This window comes from Hippopotamus amphibius, chromosome 1 (genome assembly GCF_030028045.1).
Source record: "Hippopotamus amphibius kiboko isolate mHipAmp2 chromosome 1, mHipAmp2.hap2, whole genome shotgun sequence".
Lineage (NCBI taxonomy): Eukaryota > Metazoa > Chordata > Mammalia > Artiodactyla > Hippopotamidae > Hippopotamus > Hippopotamus amphibius.
The window spans coordinates 180121204-180145740 of NC_080186.1; the positions used below are offsets into that span (position 1 = coordinate 180121204).

Consider the following 24537-nt stretch of genomic DNA (forward strand, 5'->3'; position numbering starts at 1 on the left):
AAATTTGGTATTCCACCTGAGGCTTAGCTGGAAACCAACTGCCTGCTGGTGTCCTTCCCAGCTGCCCAGGCCTTTCATTTTAAATGCACTCTGGAGCTTAAATTCGACAGACCCTTCCATTCTGCATTTTTCTCTGAGAGCTGCCTGGTGCTGCTGGCAAATTTATAGCTGGCTGGTTTGGTTAATTAGAAAAAAGTCTGATGCTTGAAGATTATGTAAGTCATCGAGTACTGTGAAGTAAGCACCTATCAGGTTTCACAATCAACTCAGGGGACATGACACCTGTCCTTAAAATGCTTGGCACAGAGATTTTATGCTGTGGATTTGAAGTTTGGGATGTGTCATGGTAGTCTCCCTGATGTTCATTTAGGTAAGATGCAGTGGTACTCAAGCTGTAACATGGTCTTATTAGAGGCAGGGCTCTGATGTCTTCAACAGAGTGAGCAATTCTGCTTCATTTTCTCATTGCGATGCAAAAGATACTTGTAACTTTAATGCTGTCTTTGCTGCCTTTTGGAGCCCTTTTTAGGACTAATCATTTGACTTTGCACTAATGAGATTATACCCAGCAGGGGCAGATATTTTCCTTTTTAATTTTCATTCCTGTTATTTAATTGGCATTACACACACATAATGAGACCAGAAAAAAACACCCTGTAGCAATCTGTTCAATACAAATAACGCAGGCAGATGCAGCCAGATGTATCCATGGTGACCTCCCTGACTCTTGAACTACCCACACATTAGGGAAGATGGCCCAGAAAACTTAACTCCCTGTTTGCCGAATATATGAGAGATGTGATTTCTCCCTTCCTTCTCCCACAAGAAAGGGCATTTACCCAAATCCATGTGTCTCTCTGTATTGGAAGTTGTCTGCTCATCACCTGTGTGAGTGACATAGCCTGGGGCTCTGAGTAGGTGCTGGTCCCTGGTGTTAGTGCCCCAAGGTTGTAGACAAAGACCTTCTCCATCTGCTCCCAGGGTCCTTCTTACAATATTCTCAATGGAAGGGAAATACTGAACTTAATGGAAAGCCATCAGGATGGGTAACAAACATGAAAATTTCCTTCTTGTGTACCAGGTTTCTCTATTAAAACCAGCCATCTCTTCTGAAAAAAAAAAAATTATCTTTTAGGGTCATTAGGAGTTCAAGGAGTTCCTCTTTGATCAGTCACAGAGGTTTTACTCTTTCATACCTTTCCCTGGGTTCAGGATCCCGGGATCCCCTGGTGTGCAACAGAGCACCATCACATGGTGACAACCACGTACAGTGGGCTTCCTTCAATACACTGTACGTGCATCCTTTCTTCCAGAACAGGTCAGGTGACCATCATTCCAAATTTCACATCCCATGGAGCAAATTGGGTGATTCTACAGTGTATCCTAGAACTTTCCTTTGTTTATACAGCATGTGGAACATGAAAGTTTCCATGTGTGAAATATACAGGACATTAACATGATATTGTCCATTTTGCCATTGAAAGAAAGGTGCGAAGGAAATATCACCCTACCTCATTTATGCTTTGTCTGCTCTTGTGCTTTTCTCCACCCCAAAGCTGGTTCTTTCCCAGTATTTCCCATTACAGTGAAATGCACCAGCATCCTGGTAGTACGGAAACCTAGGAGACATCTTTGAAAGTCCCTCCCTCTTGTCAATGCATTTGCTTATTTTCATTTCTACTGCTACCTCCATGACCAAGCACCCATCTGTAATTCAGGATCAGGATAATCACCACCCAACCGTCCTCTCTTTTAAAATTCTTGCCCTTTTGCTATTCATTCCAGCAACTAGATTGCTGTTGTAGAAATACCTGTACAAGTCAGATCATTTCACCCTTATATTTACCACCTTTCAATGGCTTCCCGCTGCACTTTAGCAAAACAAAATAAAAAACCAAACCAAACCAAAACCAAAATCCATGAAATCCTTGCCGTGGCCTGCAGGGGTCCGTGTGTTCTGGGGTCTGGCCATTGCCTATTAAGATGTCAGCATCTCTTGTTCAGATTATTGCAGTAGTCACCTCTTTATTTGGCTTCGTTTCACTCTTAGGTGAAAACAAAGTGATTAGCATCCCTCCCGGCACTTCATCGTGCGTCCTTTGGCTCTCCAGCTACATCTTGCTCTATGCTTTTCTTTGTTCCCTCTGGTCAGCCACTGGGTTTTTGCAGTACCTAGCACTGGGGGTTCTATACCTGCCTGTGGCTTGATCTGGAGCATCCTTCCTCCCATTCCTCCCCCTTTATCTTGACAGCAGCTTAAACAGTGTTTCTCCAGAGCAGTCTTCCTGGCTTTCGAGGTCACATCATGTGCTCTGTTATACAAGCTTTTAAGACTGTAGCCCTTTCCTATGTACTACTTGCTGTAAACATCCCGGTGCAAAGTGACTCCAATTTTCTCTGTTTTCAATGAGAAGATCTAAAATTGTTTTCAAACATGAATCAGTAGACGTTAAGAGATAAAGATGAAACAGTCAAGTGTCTAGTTATTATATTTAATTTCAGTGCACATGTTTAAAATCACATTATATGAAATAATGTGAATTTAGAGACATGCTTTCTGCTACTTTCATTTTTTCCATGCTCTTCACATTCATCTTTGACATCATGTCTTCATCATCACTAAAGCCACGTTCTGAATTCTCTAATGCAGTTTTGTGAGGCCTGTCACCTTCACTTCTGTCTAAGTTGTTTGAGATACAGCACTTTTTGAATCATGCATGATGCTGTCACTGAAAATTTATCCCAAGCCACTAGAACCCATTTGTGTAACATTAGGATTTTTTTTTTTTTAATTTGTCCCGTGAGTATGTATTTATGCTTGCCACACTCTAACCACTCACTGTATTCCTATAAAAGTGATCTTTAAAAGGCTTGTTTACAATGACATCCAACGTTTGCGATTGTTAGGTCATCCCCCAGGGACAATTACTAAGTCTTCGTTAAATCCCATTCCTTCTTTATTACCAATTATGTCTGTTCTAGGTTAATTTGCTAAAAGACAATTTGGTGAACAACCAATTTGCTTAATTTACCTGTTTCTTTTCACTATTTAATTTTGGTCGACAGGCTGTTATTTTGTCTTCCTAAATCATTTAAGGAATGTTAAACTGGTCTCTGCCTTAGCTCCCTGCTGCTTGAACTGGACGCTGTTTGCTCACCCAGCATGCACCCTCCGCTGCCCCACACCATGTCTTTTTTAATAGAACCTCGCTTTTCTTTAGGTATCCGCTCTCCTCACAGCCATGGGACCTGGGAAACCTGACCCCATCTCTGTTTTAACTGTATTTCATTGGGTGAGGTAAGGTGAGGCCAGTTGCAGATCATAAAAGAAAAAGGAGAGTTTTACAGTTTTGTTAGACTCACAGTTCCCTGGGGAGAACACAGCACATTACACCACACCACACAGGGATACTCAGGGTGAGCACCGAGGTCCTCCTTGAGGCAGGGAGAGGGAGCAGAGCTCTGGTGTCCCTGGGAAGGAATGGGAAAGATGGGGAGGCGGTCTCGGGATTGGCCACCTATGTTTGAAAGTGGCCCCCATGAAATTCATGTTGACTGTGATTGTTAGAGTATTTTGTTCGGGGCTATCTAAAGTTTCCACATATTTTGCGGGGGAGCCAGAGTTTATCTGGGAATAGCTAGTAGCCATTTTGTAGGTGTTAAAGCATTGATTTATAGAAATTAGAAGAATGGTAAAAACAGTCCCCACTTCAAGTATAAGTCCCGATGGTCTAGGCCATACACAGGGTTCCCCTGTTGATGGATGACACACTTTTGCCCAGTTCTACCTTAGACTGAGAAGGACTCAGAGAGCGTGACCTGCCGTCTGAGGCCACGGCGGGCTTGCCGACTTGATGCTGGAGGCCAGCATGGAGTACTGAGACCCAGATGAGGTGAGTTACTTGTACATCTCAGCAGAGGCCAACGTGGGGAGAGAATTTTCATGGATAAGATGTTCCATTCCTCCTGATGCCAGCAGACCAGACACAGACCACAGATCACCCCCAGGGAGAAAGGAAAGAGAAAGAGGGGTGAGAGGATAAGGATGGACTGTTTACCCAAAAGAGTCTGAGTGTGGAGGAGGGAGGAATGAACCCCTAGGACTGGCCCGGTTTACTTGAGTTAATACGCTCAGGTTTCCACCATGGGGGTCTGAGAGCTAAGCTGAGATGTTCAGAAACGAAGGAAGCAAGGCTGTCATATTCATCCCTGCTCAGTAGCAAATATTCTACCTTGACATCTTGAAATTGCCTTTTGTACAGGATTTCCTAGCCACATTTCTCCTTTGTAAGTTTGTTGTCTTAGTTGGTTTTCCCTATGCTTTATCCTGCTCACCATTCTTTTAATATGGACCCCTTATGGGCGTTGTCAAAACCACAGGGGTCTAAGCCAACAGTGAATTGTGTTACATTGGATCTACGGGCTTGTATGTAGTAAGTGGAAAATGACTAGATAGCTTCTTCAAAGTATTTACACTTATATTGGATTATTTGACACAAAACTACTGATACAAGATTATTTAATCTTTCTAGCTAAAAGGCCACAATATTTCAGCCTCTAGGTGGATGTCAGAGACTGTCTCTCAGTCACGTTGCAGGTATGGAAGCTTGCAAGCTCTTTTTCTCTGTGTTTCTCTCTTTCTCTGTCTCCATCTCTCTTTCTCTCTGTCTTGCTCTCAGATACTAGATATTATGTGACAGTACTCTTCAGATTAAGTACTACTTTTCACGTTAAGTTGTCACTTAAAATTTTTCATTATATATTCAAATGTTCCAAAGGATATAATTTCCAGTATTTGGTAAATGTTGGCATCTTAAGACAAAACTTTTAGATGGCTCTTTTAAATGTATCCAACAAATATGAATTCCATAGTAACTCGATTCCCACTGTCACCTTTTTCAAAAATGCATGAAGAAGCTCTTTTGTGACAGTAGGAAATCTTGCATCATTTCTTCTTGTCCTAGCAATCAAATTTCTATTTCACTTCCTACACTGAAATGTATTCTAATGTAATATATTGTTATGTTAGAAAGTCTTCAACCTCATCATACTTCTCTAGGACAAATATAGCTGTATAAATTTAAACCTTAAAAATTTCCTATAAACTTATGGCTCTGAAGTGTGTTTTTCTTCTAGATTGAATATCATTATAATTATTATTTATATGTTATGGATTAAACAACATGCATTTATTACAAATTATGATCAATTATTACCCACAAAAGTAGAATTTTTATTGGGAATGCATCCCATAATGAAATGGATTGGGGGAGATTGTTAAAATGCCTTGCTTAAAAGAGCATTCCTCCTGTTCCTTTGTTGTGCCAAGGTAAGATTTGCCATGGACATTTTTGTTAATTAATTAACATTGTGAAAGGGGTGAGGACCAGTATGACCTCAAGCATTGTCTCAAGAAAATCAGTTTTAGGAATGTTCATAGGGAAGTTGAGACCTTAGAATGTCTTTGTGTTACCCTCAGGGGTGTCCATATCCTACTTTAAGACCTCTGTCATTCAGTAAGAGAAGTGTGGCAGGGATGTGTTTCAGCAAGATAGCACCCCACTTTCAGGTTCACAGTTGGGAAAGAGGGATGCCAGAACGTGCTGTGGTCTACTGTGTCCTCTGGGGATGCTTACTATGACAGTTAGGTACCTGAAGCAAAATGATGATTCTGCTGTGGCTGAGAGAGTAAACTCATTTTTTTTTAACTCATATATTTTTAACATGGAAAATATCTGAAAAGCAAATTAAACATGATAGATGACCATTTCTTGAACGACAACCAAAATTTTCAGGTGCTAGGGAATTAGCATAACTCAGCGAATGCTAAACTGAACTTATTTTTAGAAATCTATAGAGATTTGTTCTGATACAAAGCAACTGCATTATTATGAAGGGTAAAATGACTCTAGAAATCACAAGATATTCTGAGGTCCAAATGAACACAATATCAGAGCAGATATCGAAGGGAAATCTGAAACGATTTATTATAGCAGGCAGGAATACCTTCAGGGAAGGTTTCTTCCCCCCACGTTAGCTAATATACAAGCCAAGTGGATATGTCAAGTGTAAGACAAATAATGGTCTTAATAGAATTGCACAACTGAACTGCTTTGATGGAATTGGATCAAGGGAACACAGGAGAAGGAACACATTTATACAGGGTGAAGTATTGTCTTGGAATGCAGTGTGTCATGAAATTTGGCTTTCAAAATGAGCTCAATTTAATTTTGAGAATGGCCATTTGAATTGAAAATAAGCCTTTAGAACTCAAAGAGGAGTAATAATAGCGCTGGATTGAGCTGCAGACAGTCTGGGCTTTACTGAGGTTCGGTGGCAAACTTGGTTTAACCTGCCTTTTTCTAGTTTCCTGGGCCGGTCTGGAGTCCCTCCTTGCCAACTTGACAGTTGCACGTACCAGACCACCATGCCAGACCTCTTCTGCCAAGTCCCTATCACAGGATCCACTTCTTGATAACTTTGCTACTGGGCAAACGATTACACAACAGCAAAGATCACCAGTGACCTTCTGCTTTCACCTTGGTCATTTGACAGGTGTGATATACTATTTTAATATAGAAACCGTGAGGTTCTGGACACTTCAGCAAATTTTTTTGAGGGCAAGTGCAAGGGTTTTTCCTCTGCTTTTATTTATGTGCTGGCTTCCTGATGATGCACTTTTATTGAGGAGATGTAAATATCTCTGTGTCTGTTCATTAATTTTCTGATATCTCTGGTGGTGGTGATTTTTTTTTTTTTTTTTGGATTTTGCCTCTAAGGAAGATAATTGTTCTGAGACTGTTATTTTCTGTCCTGGGGGGCCTCTGGTAATTGCAGATGATGTCATTAAATACCTGGAAGGAGAAATAGGTCATTATTAACATTTAAAGGTATATACTTTATTTTTTTTTTTTAGATTTTTGAACCATATTTAATTTTTGCTGTTGAGTATTCCAAACGATACTGTTTCTAACACAGTAAAAAATAATGACCTTCAAAATTATTTGTGAGTTAGTGCTGCTTACAATGAACCAATGCAAAATGACACAAGTGTGTAGGGAGCTCTACGTCATTCCTGGTCCTTGAGGCTGCATTCTCTTCCAGCTACTGATCCAACCCTTCTCAGCCAAACATCTAAGATTTCTTTATATCACTGTCTCTACTTCCTCACCAACCATTCAGACCTTGACTCCCTGGCCTTCGCCCCCACGGTGCCTCTAAGACTTCTGCTGTGACCCCTACTTGGCCCTCCTCCCATCTTGGACCATCCTCTCAGGTTTCATCCACTGGCTCCTCTCCCCTTGTCCTTTCCTTATGCGCTGGTGGGCCCAGGATTCTCTCCCTAGCTGTGCTCTCCCTCTACCCACCCTCTCTGGTTGGGCACATCCAGCTCATGGTTTTAACAATCATTCCAGACTTTTCTGTGGAGTCTGCTCCCCAGAGCTGGACACTGATATCTCATTGCCTCCTTGCCATCCTCATCTCGATATTCACCGAGGCACCTCAGACTCAGGATGGCACCCCTGTGCACTGGTCAGGAAATATGAGCATCATCCTAGTTTCCTCTTCTTTATTCTAACCACTTATTTTTTTAAAGCTCTTTATTGGAGTCTAATTGCTTTACACTGTTGTGCCAGTTCCTGCTGTACAGCAAAGTGAATCAGCTGTATTTACACATATATCCTCATATTCCCTCCCTCCCACAACTCCTTCCCATGCTCTCTATCCTACCCCTCTAAGTCATCACTAATCATCAAGTTGATCTCTCTGTGTTATGCAGCAGCTTCCCACTAGCTGTCTATTTTACATTTGGTAGTGTATATATGTCAATGCTACCCTCTCACTTCGTCCCAGCCTCCCCTTCGCCCCCAACCCTGTGTCCGTTCTCTACTACTGCATCTTATTCTTGCCCTGTCACTGGGTTCATCGGAACCACTTTTTTAGATTCCATATATATGAGTTAGCATACGGTATTTGTTTTTCTCTTTCTGGCTTACTTCACTCTGTATGACAGACTCTAGGTCCATTCACCTCACTACAAATAACTCAATTTCATTCCTTTTTATTAAAGGTATATACTTTAAAAAATATAGTAATTATATATAATAATTCTACGCAGGTTTTAATAGTTTTTTGTTTTTTTTTTTTCTTTTTTGCCATACCACACAGCATGCGGGATCTTGGTTCCCTGACTGGGGATTGACATCGTGCCTCCTGCAGTGGAAGCATGGCGTCCTAACCATTGGACTGCCAGGAAATTCCCCTCTATGCAGGTTTTAAACTTGAACCGAAATTATATGGAAATAGTTTAAAATTCTGAAGTTAACAAGTAACAGAAAATGGATTATATTCCCCTAATGTTGTATTTTGCAGAATCCAGGCTATTTTTTTGGGCAAGGCCATAACTATTAGACAAAAATATCATTGATCCAAATATATTTACTATTTAATTCCATGAATATCCTAGCTACATGCATGACAAATATATAGTGTCATCATATTTATATTCAAAGTAATTATGAGAGTCATGAATATATGACCGGAATTATCCCCCTCAAAAATTTGCATGTTCATGCCAACAAATCACTATGAGAAATAGTCGTTCGTACATTTCCGTTGCTCCTGCTGTAGATACAGATCAGAATCTCGAGGTACACTGAGAAAACATAAAGGGAATGGGGAAAGGGGTGGTGAGGATGGGTGAGCAAAATGCTGATTTGGGACTAAATGACCTTCCCTATAAACCAGGAGGAAAGTCATCAGCTGGGTACTTTCCCACTTGCAGCACGTATAAGCATCAGGACAGAGGCAAATCATCCTTTGAAGCAAAACATTACCTACGATGCAATTCATTCTTCCCATAGTCTCTCTTCTAGAAGCTATTATTGAAAATAAATCAGGTGAGGCTGCATCCAGGCCGCTCCCCCACAGGCACTTCCTATTAGCAGCATCTTTATTTTGCCACCTGAAGCATTCTCACCCTTCCCAGAGACAGGAGTCAGATGAGGTGAGTGTACGCCGAGTCAACTCCCTCCATATGCAAAGGAATGTTTCACAATATTAAAAACCACGAGTGCTTGGGTCATGTCATTGCAGAGGATGGTTGTGAGATAGTTTCAAATTCCTCTGAACCCACTGCAAAGTAACCATGCTCTGCAGTTCCTGGGAATTCTATGTATTGGTCTGGAGTCATGGGAACTTTCTCACAGCACTCAGGAAGTCACACCAGTCCTGGCCATCTTTTTGGACTCATAGCAAAATGTCAGCAATCCCAAGGGCCACATGAGAAATGCCCAAAATGTCAGACTGTCCTACTTCTCCAAAAAAAAATGTATTATCATTGACTGCTTGTTTTCATCTGGCCTTCCCTATCTGTCCAAGCTTATTTCTCCTGACGTCAAACTGGTTTCTTCCCTACCACTCAGGCTGTTCTCTTTTCCAGGTAGTTTCCTTGTCATGGTCTCCCCCACTGCAGCCTCTGCCCATTCTTCTCTTCCTGCCCCCTGATCCCTTCAACTGTCCAACTTTGATGGCCCTCGCCCATTGCTGGTAAATCCCCAGGATCGTATTTTCCCTCCAACCCATGGACTGTCTGCAATGCTCACTGACTTCCCCAGTGTGTCTTCGTTCAGGATGTCAGGGGAGAAAACATTCCTAGAGAGCTGCAGGTAAATCTTACCAAAAAGGGCCAGTAATGAGATGCCATGGTAACAGCCAGAATTAGATTTTTCACTTATCCTCTCTCAGTGCCCATTCTGTCTTTGCAGTCGTGTCCGTGAATCTCTGTGGTCCTGCTTTGAGAGTCCATGAGTAGGAAGAGCATCTGAATGACACCCTTCTTCTGGGGCAGTCATCTTGCTTGTGTCTTTCTGGTCCTCATTTCTGGATAATATATAGTAAGAGCACTCGTGTCCTGAGCTGAGCAAACTGCTCAGCAACAGGAGAAAGTTAAACACTGGTCTTGCTTCCTAGGAATTCTCTCATCCCACTGCTGTGAGGATATGATTTGTGGTTGGGGCAAAATAAAAGGGGGCTTTTCACAGACCCTGACTGTGGCCTGGGTGGCACGTGGAGGTCTGGGTGCTGTTTGAAGCATAGGGGTGTGTGGGCAGAACAGCACAGTTGCTCTGCTTTAGGTAGAAGATCTTCCTCTCCCCCCAGGTCAGCTGCTGGTGGCAGGACCTCTGTGATTTCACATACTCTTTGGCTCCCGTTATCCATGGACAGGCCCGTAGGACCATGTGTTTTGGTAGAAGATGATATTAATTGTGAATTCCCTTCTCAATAAGGAATTGGCACAATCTTTTAATAGCGTGGGGTTAAAATGATACCATAGCTAACATTTGTCGAGTGCTCATGGTGTACTGGCATTTGTTTGCATTGTCTCATTTAACTTTCATGATGACAGAAGAGAACAATGATGCAAAGACAGGGTAAGTGACTTGCCCAAGGTCACCGAACTGTTGAGAAGTGGGACTGGGATCTGTTCCTGTCAACCTAACCCCAGAGCCTGTGCTCTCACTCACTCTCTTCCTGTTCTGTGTGGAAGGTGATTGGAATTAGTTTACTGACTCAGACATGTCAGGCCAACACCTCTGCTAGTCTCACGAGCTTTCCCTCCAAGGTGGCTTCTGTAGTCTCAGCTATCACCTTCTACTTTCAAGACCAGGAAAAAGGGGAAGGCTGGTCTTGTGAGATTTTCACTTGGGTTTTCCTGGCTGGAACTCTTCCAGATGACTGTCTCTAGCTGCAGAGGGCACTGGCATAGTGAGTGTTTAGCTTTGTAACCTTGATAGTTGAACAGGCAGAAGAGCGGTGGTTTCGGCTTGGTTGTGGGGTGAGACAGTTGACAGTGTCTTCCACAATACCTGATTTTACGGAGGTCTCTCTTACTTGGCTTTGGGGCAAGTGCCAGGAAGAGAAGTTTCTCTTTCCATGAACACTCTTATTCCTTATAGAAGGCTGAATAATGTCCCCACAGATAACCAGGTCCTAATCTCAGGAGCCTGTACTTGAATTCTTGTAGCCCTTATATAACGAAAGGGACTTTGAAGATGTGATTAAGTTAAGGATCCTGAGATGGGGAGATTATCTGGATTACCCACGTGGGACCTGAATGTAATCATAAGTGTTCACTGAAGGGCAAACAGAAGAAGATTTGTCTGGAGAGATGGAGGTGTTGTGATGACTGACGCAAGATAATTTTTCTAGTCTTAAAGATAGAAGAAGGTACCATAAGCCAAGGATTGCCGCTCTCAAATGTAGACAAGGCAGGGAAGCAGATTCTCCCCTGCCTCTAGTAGAGTGCAGCAGCCTTGTCAACACTTTGGTAAGAGAATACATGTGTGTGTTTGAACGTATCAAGTTTGTGGTAAGTTGCTTTGGCAGCTTCTCTATGTGTGTGTGTGAGAGAGAGAGACAGACAGACAGACAGAGAGAAAGGTGAGGCAAGGTGACATGGGACTGGCTGTATCTATTGGAATTCTCTGCAGTGAGAATGTGAGTCACTTAGTGCCTTTGTTCACAGCTCTGGTCCTTAGCAATTAAAGCTGGGAAAACAAGGAAAATATCCTATTAGATTTCATTAGGCACCCAATGCTCTTCCGTGACATCTGTAATGGTACAGTCTAAAACAATAGGTCCTGGAACCTTTTCAAAAGCACGAACTTTCATATTACGTAGAAGGGATTGGTTATATAAGATTCCTCCTTTTCGCTGCCACCTTGGCTCAAGTAAGGGATCCATTTGACATCAGGGCAGTACCATGATTGTGTAATCAGTAGTCAGAATGGGATTGTTTTTCTCTCACTTTTGCTGAGGTCTTAAAGCCTGAGAACAAAACAATAGAACCCATATTTCAAAGGGAGTGCCAGCTCTCATTTGCAGGACTGGCATAAAAAGTGGCCCCATGTCCGTTCTGTACCTTCACCTGGAGGTTACCTAAGAGACGGGTGGGAAAGGAGAGAAAGCCTTAGGAAAACGCGTGTCGGAGAACTGCAGCTTCCCGTCCCTCCATTCTCAAGCTGCGAGAGGCTTTAGGAAGTCCATTGGCAGAATTTTTAACTCTCCGTGGAATTGGTAGGGGCCTAAGGGACACGTTTCTGATGTCTGACAGATTTCTGAGGAGGTGGCTGGAGCCGTGTGCCTGGCTCCAAAGACACACTCACAAAGCTACACTAGAAGCTATTTTTCCCTCCTTCAATAGCAGGACCAAAAAAAATAGCACATGTTTTCCTGTGGTGCATGTGGCTCTATAAAGGTGGTGGTAGAGGGGAGCTGACCTGGGTGCAGCCGCAGGAAGCCCACGTGGATGTGACAACACAGGGGAATCTATCTGGGGAGTCTGCTGGGGTCCGGGAGCCGAGAGTGTCAGAATCGACCTGCTGGAGGAGGCATTGCCCACATCCAGGTAGCCTTGGTTAGAGGCCACCAGAAAGGGGGGGGGGGGAGGGTCTCCACATTACCCTCCAAGGGCCTCATGACACAAAGAGCTGGGTCAACATTTGCCAAATGTCACATCACAAAAGAACCAGTTGTGCTAAGGCTGTCCTTTCCCCTACTGCCTTCTCCCTTGGACCCAGCCCTGGAGGATCAAACACCTTGGCTGTGGCTGAGGGAGGAGGACTGGAAAAACAAAGCTGGGAAAAGAGAGGCAGCCCAACAGGCCTGCTCCCCGCCCTCTGGTTTCTAGACCTAAACACAGTAACATGCTGGAAAACGAAAGGGACTCTAAATTAGATAAGAGCTTGGGGTTTTGATTTTCATATTTGACTGGGCAATTACTTCCCAAATGAAACTGTTCTTGTGCCTAAAACAAACTGAAAAAAATTAAGGGATCTGCCAGCAATTTCACCCAAGAGGCTAGGGGTAATGAGTTTGCTGATGAGGTTTGAATGGGTAGTGAATGAAAGATTCAGTTGTTTTCTGCTTGTACCCTATGGTGTGTGCCTTCTTCCATTAAACAACTACAGCTGTTCCTGTCCAAGTCCTGCTATACCAATGCAGAGTAGCTGGGTTGCTTTAGATGGAATCCTAGGTAATCTTTAACATATGCTTAGCCAGTCTTAGGAAAGCTGAAACTTCCTGCGCTTCAGGGGTGCTTCAGCTGCACCCCTCCCCGTGGTGCCCCTGCCACGTTAGAGCAGATCGGTGCATGAAGCAGGGGTGTTCTGACCTGTCCCTCTCGCCCTTATCTGGGCTCTTCCTTCCTAGTTTAGTGCAGTGCAGGCTCAAGGCCTTGGCATGCTTTGCCTCTGATTCCATCAGCGTTTTCAAGGCTAAATTCTGTAAACATGACTTCTGTTCTGCCTTCCACGTTAACCCCTTTTCTTCTCCTCACTCACAAATCTCTTTTCCAGTCATCACTGGAAGTGTTCTTCAGATACCACAGTAAGGACTGCAGGAGGAATCAGGGATGGGTCAGGTGGGTCAGGGGTCGTGTTCAAAGCCGCAGCCGGGGTAGAAGATGAATTTCCCTTTCCACTGTTGTCATGGGGGCTCTTGCTGAAATACGAAAGGCACACTATGGTGTGAAATTGAGAAGGTGGTCTGTAGAAAACGAGGATCAGTTTTTGGCTCAGACTGTGGGTGTATCTCAGAAAAAGACTGACTCCCCTGTTTTCAAGCTGTACTTTTTAGAGGAAGAAAGATTGATTTAGTGAGTCATGTCTGAAATCCACTGAAACATGCATTTGTAGGCTCGGAACTGTGCGCTGGATTGATCCTGACTTAATGCAGTTCAACAATGCTTGTTGAAGCAATCATGGTTAAAAGGATACACGAGCAATGCTGAAACGCTACGGGTTGAACGGGTTTCAACTTTCCTCAGCACTGAGCCAGAAACTCCTCATTTGTTTCCCTTTTCTGAGAATCGCCTCGTGCCATTCAGACAAGGTGTCAACCATGCCTGAAGAAGCTCTGTGCAGCCAATTTACCTCAGGCGTGTGGCTGCAGATTTTAGAGGAGAGCTGTGAGTGATGAGAGATTGTTTTCCCAGCTCGGCAGAGTTTTCCAGTGGCCAAAGAACGAGCGATTCTCTCAAGAGAGCCACTGGGTTAACCTAGTGACTCTCGTTCCCCTTCTACCACTCACGGCTGTGTGACCTCAGCAGGTCGTTTAACCTGTCAGGTCTTTAGCTGCTTCACTTATAAGTGGTGGAAGGAGGCCCCCATGAGCTACACTTCTGTTGTTTTCTGGCTTCTCTTCTGTTGATGGCCAGTCAGTGTGGATCTGTGGCTGATTTTAACCTTGCTGTGGGTCAGGCGTTGTGATGGCACAAACAAGCCTTGATGGCTGAGGTGGTCTGACCAGCAGGGTCTGGCCTGGGCATCTGAAGACACACCAAGGTTTCAGCACCTTTGCCGTCTTGCCTCTCACTGCCAATAAATGACCAGAACGTTACGCAAATTCAAAGAAAGAGAGCTAACTCTTTTAGAGTCAACAATAGATCCTGGACTTCTAGTTTCTATGTATGGAATATTTCAATACAATATTATAATAGTTCTGTTAATTCTTAAAAAGAATTATGTAATCAGAGTCAACCTATTACTCCTAGATAAGATATCAAGGCTGTGTGTTTAATTGGCTCTGTTTAACGTACCTTTTGTTGTTCTCAAACATTGTTTTGGGTGGAGATGGATAAGACAATTACTTTGCCTCTTTTCCTGTGCTGGGTTTTATGGCTTGTGGCAAGAGAGAGAAAACCTGACGCCTGTTTTAAGAGAGAGACAAGAGTTGGAGGTAAGATATATGAATGCGAAAAAGTTAGATGATATGGAAAGGAAATTCTGCCCTAATAAATACGAAGATCCCAGGTGTGGAGGGCCCAGGTGAGGACTAGGTGGTATGTGTGTAGGTGGAGATGTTTATAGCCTGTCTTTACTCAACATGGTAGAGGATTTGTCTTCAAAGCTTTGGTTTACTCCACCGCTCTGCCCGCTGAGAGTACCGTGGCGGGTCAGCTCAGCTCAGTCTTTGAGTCTCTGCATTTTGATTCTCCAGGACTCTCTCCATGAGAGGCAGTGCTCTTCCTATGTGCTTCTTATCACTCTGCACTTCCCGAGGGGAGTTGTTATACTCCTATTCCTTATTCAATTCCTCCTAAGTTTCTATAAGCTCTGTCTTGCTTACTGTTGTTTTCCCAATGACCGGCATTTATCGATTGAAGCACTTATTGATCAAAAAAAACATTGATAATCAAAATAATCTGCTACTCTTGAATGAGTGAAGTTTCTAGGATAGGTTTAATGATGTTCTTCTGCTTGGCTTCTCTGTGGTTATATTCCACTTCTCCCATGATAGACTGAACATATTAGATATTATTTATTAATTCAGCAGAGAATGATTTTGCATCATCAGGTTTATGTATCAGGAATGGTTCTGGGTTCAGAGTTTAAAGGGAATGAACAAGATAGACAAGATCCTTGCTGTCCTGGAGAACAGGAGGAAACAGACAGAAACTAACAAACAAGTAAACAAGGACAGTTTAGATAGCGCTTTGTGCATGATGTTCTAGAGAGTAACAGGGTGGGTGGTAAGGGAAGGCCTGCGGAGGGAAGGTTTGAACCAGCCGTGAAAGATGGGGAGGCTCCCAGCCACGTAAATGGTGGTGGTAGTGGGTGTGGGGGATTTTAGCCAAAGACAAAGGTCCAGAGATAAGGACAGGCTTGGAGTGTGTAAGGACCAGAGAAAAGGCCTGAGTGGCTGTGGGGGAAGTGAGTGAGGGTGAGTTTAACAACATGAAGCTGGAGTGGGAGGCAGAGGTGAGGTCATTTAGGGTATTATAGGCCATATGGATCAGCCAGAGTCCTGGCAGGAAACCAAAGGCACAATTAAGTTGGGTTATGTGGAAAGAGTTTTGATGTGGGCAGGGCTTAGGAAATGCAACAAGGTTAGTGCAATACTCCAGGGCTGGCAAAAGGAGGTTGGCAAGGGGAGAGGGGCAGCTCCTGACTCAGGAGGGATGCAGTCAAATCACAGTGACCCAGCAGGGAGGAAGCTGGGGGAAAGCCATCCCTTCATTCCCCTTCATGTTCTGGAGTTCCCATAGGTGCCTCCCACTGGCCAACCCAACCACAAGCAGGAGGCCAGGGGAGCCCACGGATACAGGCCTAAGAGTGATCATACCAGAGCATGGAGAAGAGTCTAGCTCACTTGCTGACAAATTTGGACTTTAACCCAATGCAGAACAGAAAGCCTTTGGGGGATTTTGATAAAGGGAGTGACATGGTCTGATATTTTTTTTTGAAGAGATTACTCTGGCTGCCATGTGGACACTTGGCTATAGGAGGCAGAGGTGGAGACCAGCTGCTGTTAGGAGACCCATGGATGCCACCCAGCCTCTGCCCAGTGGGATTCAGCCACTATGAACTGGCTCCTGGCTCTCCCTGATGTGGTAAAGCTGACTGATCATCTGCCCAGGACCACACTTCAATGTTTCATGCTGGGGTGTTTGTTGAGGTTTGTGGTGTGGCATGGTGATCTGAAGTAGCAGTCTGACAGCTCTGTGGGACACTGACCATGGCACTATTTCTAGATTTTAGTTGGTCTAAAACTTGACACTGGGTGGCTAGCTAAGGATAGTCTTTCTCGGGTAAAACTGCCCCTTCCCTGTGCTGTGTGAGGCTCAGTGAGGGGGGATCTGTGGGAGGAAGAGGGTTGGAGGAAGAGCTCACTCTCCCGTTCCTGTTTTATGGCCTCATGATAATCCTGGCCATTCCTGGGGGCTGGTCTCTCTAAATTGGGCTATAGTAAAGGAAAATTGGATTTGAAGAAATTTCCTGAGAAAGCTTCATGATAGGTTGGTCATTCTAGGAAGAAAGTACACTTTCATGTATGTGTGTGGGGGCAGTAGGGAGGGTGAGGGGAGGAGGGAGAGTGACAGACTAAGAAGAGAGGAAGTGAGAAGACTCAGCAACATTTTGATGAGTTCAGCTTATCTTCCAGAATGTTTTGTAGAAGATGTTCTAAGGTGTGCCCTGCTCGAGTTGAGGATAAAGGTGAAATTCCTGAAAATTTAAAAAACACCCACAAAATTTTCCTTCCCTTCTACGTTGCAGGTGTTGGACTTATCGGTCTGAGACACTGAGATGTTGTATATGATTTCTGGTGTTATCTGTAGTTCTGACTTTAGGTGAGAGTCACCCTAAAAATCTATAGAAAGAATGTTGTTGAGTCGAAAACCAACCTAACTTTTGACTCCGTCTTAAGTCTGGGCTATGTAATTGATTGGATGCTTGAAGTTTGAATAGTGTGTTTCTATTGTCAAATAGAATTTTGATAGCATGGTAAGGAATAGAAAAGTGGCTTTGGTTTTCCAGTAATTTTAAGAGGATATTTTAAAAAACAAGTTATGGTTTTCCAGATTGAAATTGCTAATGAATAAATCAAATGCTAATGATGGATAATATTTTAATACTCTGTTAAAGGAATATTGATCTAAATTGGTCAAGAATCTTTAAATCATTAGTTAGTATTCAAGGGATGGCTGTCATGTAATGAGATGGCTTTTAACAAACTCATTAAAACTCATTCAATTGATGAAAAATAAATTGAATGTGGATCATTTGTAAGGCAAGTGAGGGAAACTAAAATGCATGAGACATCGTCTCTGCCCCCAAGGAGCTTGTGTATTGTAATAATTTTGCACTTCAGTATAGTCACCTGGGGAGGCTATCGTCTTTTTTCAATGAGATCACTCCTGCTGAACATTTAGGAAGCACTTTGGAATTGTGTTTGTAGCCATTTTAACACATTTGCATGCGTGCACATGCACAGGCACACACGCGCGCGCGCGCGCACACACACACACACACACACACACACACACAGATGTAGTCATTGCTACTTTCATTTCTGTAGAACAGGGGTCAGCAAAATATGGCCTGCTGGCCAGATCCAGCCTGCTGCCTATTTGGCATGGCCCCAGAGCTAAGAATGGTTTTTACATTTTTTAGATGGTTGAAAAAAATCAAAAGGAGAATAATGTATTGTGACACATGAAACTTGTATGAAATTCAAATTTCAGTATTCATAAATAACGTTTTATTGGAACACAGTGATATTTATTCATTTATGTACTGTCAGTGGCTACTTCTATGCTACAATGGCAGAGCTGAGTAGTTTTGACAAAGACCATATGGCCCTCCAAGCCTGAAATATTTACTGTCTGGTCCTTTATAGAATCATGTCTTTAGGATCATGTCTCTCTCTCTCTCTCTCTCTCTCTCTCTCTCTATATATATATATATATATATATATATAGTATGTTTTTTTTTTCTTTTTAAGAGTCTTCAGTTAGATCCTCTACCTTCTTCCACAAATTTGACTCTGAATTACTTTTTCCCAATTTTGAAAACTCACACTGCTCCTCAGAGATAAAATATTTCACTCTACTTTATGGACATTCAAGGGAATCTTTTTCAGGCTTCGAGGTAATCCCCAAAGAGTTCCCCAATCCTGTAAGCAGTGGTCACAGTGTTCCTACACTGAAGGGGGAGGTCCCTGAGTTTGTTAGGATGTAAGGAGTAGGGACAAGGAAAAGCCATCTCAGTTACCCCCCAAGAAGGCCTCAGAGAGAAACGGAGCAGTGCTCAGCTACACCAGGAGCAGAGGAGTCCTTTCTGCTCCAGTGCCTTTGTGTCCTGGCTCTCTGCTATGTTCACTGTGACTCTCTCCTTGCAAGGCTGTTGACTGCCATCTTTCTCTTCTAATATTCCCTACCCCGAGGCTTCTGTTTACTGGTGGATTCCATGGTCTCATTGCTTCTGCTTCTTCTCTGCGGGTCTTGGTTTCTCACATTTAGACATCCTGAGAAGGAGGGTTTTATTGGGTCTGTCAGTCACTCCCCAGAGAACCATGCTTTTGATGTGCAGAGGGCTTGACCTACTTTTGGATGACTGTGAGGGCAGGGAGAAAAAGCAGGTGTGTTGCCCTCATTTGGGAAGTGTTTGCTCTTAGTCATCTGTTGATCTATTGGTCCCTAGAAATGCACTGGTATATAGACATCCAGACATCAGGGATACTGCTCACACTACAGGTGTCTTCTCCATGATTGAGGTAGACAGCCAAACAGTTTCAACTTAACTGAATCAATATGGTGAGGAAATGCTAGCAGTGGACACTCACTGGGGCTGAGTGTAAAATTTTCTGTGAGGAAAAGAAATGCAGCTGTCATCAGACATTATCCAGATAAATTGAAAGGAGGAGAACAAGTCAGGCAGAGGCAAGTTTGAAGTACTCAGTGACCTTTAAATTGGGAGCCCAGTACAGCTTAGCCCAAGCCTATTTATATGTCTGCAATTTTATGTCTCTATAACAAAAATGTGATTTTTTAGTAAGCTCATTGGCATAGGCAGAGATCCTAATTTGATATAAAAAATTTGAACATTTAAAATGGACCATCTGCATTTCAAAGCTCCAGACCTGTTTACTGTTTCCTGGACCCACCCCTCTCTCCATCTGCTGTTGTCACTGGCACCTTTCCTCTCACCATTATAGTTAAACACTTTAAGTAGAGTCAGAGTAAACCTGAGGATAACAGAACACTCATTCTAGAGACAGTTTGTTCTGTTCTAGACAAGGGTCAGGGACACACAGAAACAAAAGTGTCCTCAACCCCGGGAGACCCAGCCCAATGGCGCCACACAGGTGAGCATCCCTTACAACTCACTTCTCTGTGACAGTCATGTTTGCCTCTCTTGAACACTTCAGGCACTCCACTGTGGTGTAAATGGGGTTCCCTCTGGGGAATCTAGCTCTTTTTAATGCCAGGTTGACTTAGTCTCCTCAAACTTGGGTGTCCAGCTCTGGGAAGCAAAGGGGGTGAAGGCTGTGACTATGAGCACTGTGACCTTGGCTCTGTCTCATGACAAAGTGGTTCTGACTGGGAATTTTGAATAATCGTCAAGGTGGGTTTTCACCAGGATTACTTGCATATTAAAAATTAAGAATTAAAATGCTTCTTAGGGTTGTAGTGGCAGATATGTGCTTTTTGGGAAGGGTGAGGATAGAGGTTCTTTATATATTTTTTTATGAAATATTTACTGATTACTTTTTATATGCTTGTTGTCTCCCCTTTTACTGTTCTCCCTTCAATCAACTTTGCTCTTGCCATCAAATATCTGCGTTACCTCAAACCAGATGAGTGGACTTTGAGTTGCTGCCACTTTCTACCTCCCCAAGTAGTTTCTACCCAATTGCTCCTCTTCAAAGGAGAATAGAAAAGAAAAACACAGCGTTATCCCCTTGGCCATACCTATCTGTGTCTGTAGGAATATGGTGGAAGGCAAATGCTGTTGTAAAGCTTGATGCCTGGGTTGCAGCACAGCATAACAGTAAGATAGGGGAAGTTAATTAACCCATCCAGATCAGAGTCAGAAGCAGGAAGCACATTTCAGAGCTCCAGACAGTTCTGAGCATCAGGATAATTTTAGAAGGAATAAGATATTTTGAAATTATGGAGTGATCTCTGTTAAAGTGATAACAGCTGGTACCAACTCGACAAATCAAGGAATTTTATAAGATAAACTGCACACTTCCTGTGAAACCCTGCCAGACGGCTACCATCAGGGATTATAGCAAAAGCACTTACGACTGTCAAGTCGACACGCAACCTAGTTGACCTTTTATAAATGGATGAAAATAAGTTTAGCAAAACCCAGTAAGATATATTGAAAGATAGGCTGGAGGTGAATGGTAGGAGGGCTGAGCAATTTCACTAACCCAGCTAGTTGGCAATAATTGGTAAAGCGCTTCCTCCCCTAGGAGCCTGGGGACAAATGCAGCTGCCCATTGGTGAGCCTGCTCATTGCTTGGAGGGTACTTTATTGACTGTATTTGCCGCTTTTGGAGTGTGTTTCTCCCGTGAGCTTTAACAGTCACAGCCATGAATCTGAACCTCGTGACTGGTAAATGTTCTCCTACCTGGACAATAAGTGCTCCAGCTTTGCTTCATTATTTGTTTTCTGCTGAAGCCGTGGCCTTGAGGCCTTGCAGTATCCGTCTTGCAGCCTGAGGCTGTTATCTGGGCAGCATATTTCCATTTCCTTGAACATTATCTCTTTTGAATACTCCTCACTGAAAATGAACCATTTTGAGGAGATTACATCACAGTCAACATCTTTCTGTGGGAGCCATGAGCAGTTTTGTCAGTATGTGTCCAGTTTCAGTCCCTTGTTATTTTCCTTTCCTGTGTCAGGGACACACACACCAGGACAGTCTTTCACTGGAGCTTGAATACAACTTTTTAATCAGTGATCACTTACTTTTCCTCTCCCCATTCCCAGTCCCAAAGAATCATTTAATTAGGTCCAGTGGTATGAAATCCGTTTCTCAAACATGAGCCAAAGCCTGCTACTTCAGCTGAGCACAGAGCTTGCAGAATTCCCTCAGCGACCCCAGGGAAGGCTGAACTCCAAAGGCAATGGGGCCAAGCTCTCCAGATGAAACGGGGTACAGACGGCCCCTCTCTCTCTGCAGCTCAGTAAAGAGGCCCAGTATTTACAGTACCCTCACTGCTCACCAACTCTGTTAGCATCTTTCCTTTCAATTTGGATCCTGGCCCTCCCTGAGCCCCTCTTGTAAAGCACATGCCGTTATGATTTTAAAATAATGGGAAGAGTGCTATGGCACTGCTCCTTGGCGATACGACTCTCAGACTGTCTACAGATTGCCGAGTAAGTGAAATGTTTTGACAGAGAGAAATCTGTGTTGTCAACATTGCTTTACCGATGGCTGAGGGGGGAGATCGACACTGCGCTTCAGCAGGGTTCAGAGGCTGATGACGAGCGTGATCTCCTCAAAACAAATGACTACGGCTCATTTTGTTTTCCTTTATGCCGCATTCTTCTCTAATGAAATGCCCAGTTAAAAGCATAGCTCATGTGCTTAAAAAGAAAAAAGGCTTAGGAAGGATTCTAGGAAGGAGTCGTGACAGGAGAAATCCCTCATCACGGAGAAAATCATAGTACCCTTGTGAAGAAACCGTCTGTGAGGTGACCTCCTGTGTCCTGCATGGAGAGTTTAAAGGAGACTCAAAAGTAACCTTTTAAAGATAGAAGCTTGCATATATGTGTTTGTGAGAGAGAGAGAGAGAGGAAAGTAGGGAGAAAGGGAGGGAGGGAGGAAAGATATGAATTACTTGTGATACATCAAAACAACAGACACAGTAGAGTCTGTATCCCCAGCAGAGGGATACCTTTAGGACAACTTGTGAATTTATCTCTGGGATTAAGTGGAGTTTGGAACTGCTGCAGCTGTGTGTTGTCTCCTAGCGAAAGGAGGTTTGCTCTGCTTCCCTGGCAGGTGTATTCCTGTCCAGAGCTTGTTCGGAGTGGGGATGCGGGGAGCTCCCAGAGCCCTGCTGACCATTATCTTCACATTTAGTTCCACACTGTGGAAGCTGCTCGCTCTTTTTTCCCTTAGAGAACATCCTTGATAAGAGAAAATGTTGACAACTTCGCCTTTCTTGAGAATCACTAAGGCAACATTTCTTCTTGTCAATCGTCTTTGATGTGCTGTGCAGGAGAAAGGAAAGGGGATATTGCTTTGGGGAATAACCTTGACTTTCAGCATGCATTTAACAACCAATATTTTCTTGAGCACCTACCATGTGCAGAAATATTTTATTTGCTAGTCATTACAGGTCATATAAAAATGTATGAAGCTAACTTCCTGTCTTTTGGTAGCTTGGCACATTCTCATTTAAAAAATTAATTACCTAATTGGGGAGGCTATAAAAGGGATAGATAATAAGGAAACGTGTATGGGTACACAAGGATTGGCGTGAGAGTGGGGGTTTTGGAGGCAGTCCATCCAGGGTACGGGCAGTAAGAAGGTGTCTTGTTTATAGAAAATTTAAAGATAGTAAATCGAAGATACAGTTTGTTTTTTGTTATCACCACAAATGCAAATGAGCAATTCTAAACAATGTTAGGAACAAAATATACCTCCTTTCCCCACTCCCACTTTCCCCCTTTGTTATGCTCAGAAAGCAATTACAAAGAGGGCTTTTCAAAACTTTTGAACAATAGAAATGTGATTGGAATGTGTTGCTCCCATTATAGTGAGTGTTTTGAAAGAGATAACATACATTTAGAGTAATTATTTAAAAGGGAAGGGGTCTCCTTCGCTGCGAGCTGGCGGCATGGCGGCATGGCAGCCCGGCGGCCCTCACTGGCCCGGCCAAGCCGCTCCTGTCCCTGAACCCGCAGGAGGATGCCAAGTTTAAGAAGGAGGTGGCGCAGGTTCCCCGGTGCACAACCAAGCAACAGGAGAAATGAAAACTTACCCCCGGAGTAATCTATGTGGGCCACTTACCTCCATCACTTTATGACACCCAGGTCCAAGCATATTTCTCCCAGTTTGGCACTGTTAGGAGATTCAGGCTGTCCAGGAGTGAAAAGAGTGGAAATAGCAAAGGCTATGGCTTTGTGGAGTTTGAATCCGAAGATGTTGCCAAAATAGCTGCTAAAACAATGAACAGCTACCTTTTTGGTGTAAGACTCCTGCCTGAAGTGTCATGTTATACCAGCTGGAAAAGTACACGAAGAGCTTTTTAGAGAGTGGCACATGCCATTTAAAAGGCCATCATATCCAGCAGTGAAACGGTACAATCAAAATCGGATGCTGCTTCAAACGCTACGGATGGAGGAGCGATTTAAAAAGAACGAAAAATCTCTCAGGAAGAGATTGGCTAAAAAGGGAATTGATTATAATTTCCCTTCATTGGTCTTACATAAAAATGAGGAAAACACTTCAAACGCTGGTCCTCGACATTCCACAAACATCCAGCTTTACGTAAGAAGAAGAAAGCAGCTTCGGTCACTCCTAACACTCCCGAGAAGACGTGGATAGCCAGGGCCCCACACCAGTTTGTACACCAACATTTTTGGAGAAACGAAAATCTGAAGTGGCTAAAATGAATGATGATAAAGATAACGAGATAGTTTTCAAACAGCCCATATCTGATGTAAAAGAAGAAACACAAGAGACTCAAATGCCTACAAGTTCAAGGAGAAAAAGATGAAGAAAAAGCAACCACTGATTCTGAATGTATTGTGTACAGTTCTTCTGAAAAAGGTGATTTTATTATAGAGGCTGATTCTTTGTATTTAAGTAGATGCAGTGGAATGCAACCAGTAACTTGATGGTTGGAGGGAAAAGCTGTCAATTCAAGTCAGTCGGGAAAGCAGTCAGTGATTTCGGCTTCCCCGCCCTCGCTGAAGTGCAGGGGGCACCCTAGCTTACTGCAGCCAGGCTCTCAATGCCTGTGTCCTGTCTCTACTGCTCTCTGAAGCTTTCATAGCCACCTTTAGTTACTCTGCCTTAAGTACTAAACTGTAGCCTTTGTTGTTGCCATCAAATAAAATAAAATCTTGCTTGACCATGTACATGGTTCTCTGTCAGACCAAGCACATTTAACCCATCAGATGGCTGAAACTGGAGGTTAAAATGTATGGAGAGTGAGAAGGTCGTTTCAGTATTAATAGGGATTCATTTATGTATATATGGTCATATTTACCAATGTTAAATTAGTTT

The 24537-nt window shown here is 43.3% G+C and overlaps 1 pseudogene; it reads left to right on the top strand.

The window, feature by feature from the left end:
* LOC130843984 (MKI67 FHA domain-interacting nucleolar phosphoprotein-like) overlaps window positions 1–24043 on the top strand; it is a 61665-nt pseudogene extending 37622 nt beyond the window's left edge.
* Window positions 24044–24537: the final 494 nt, after the last annotated feature.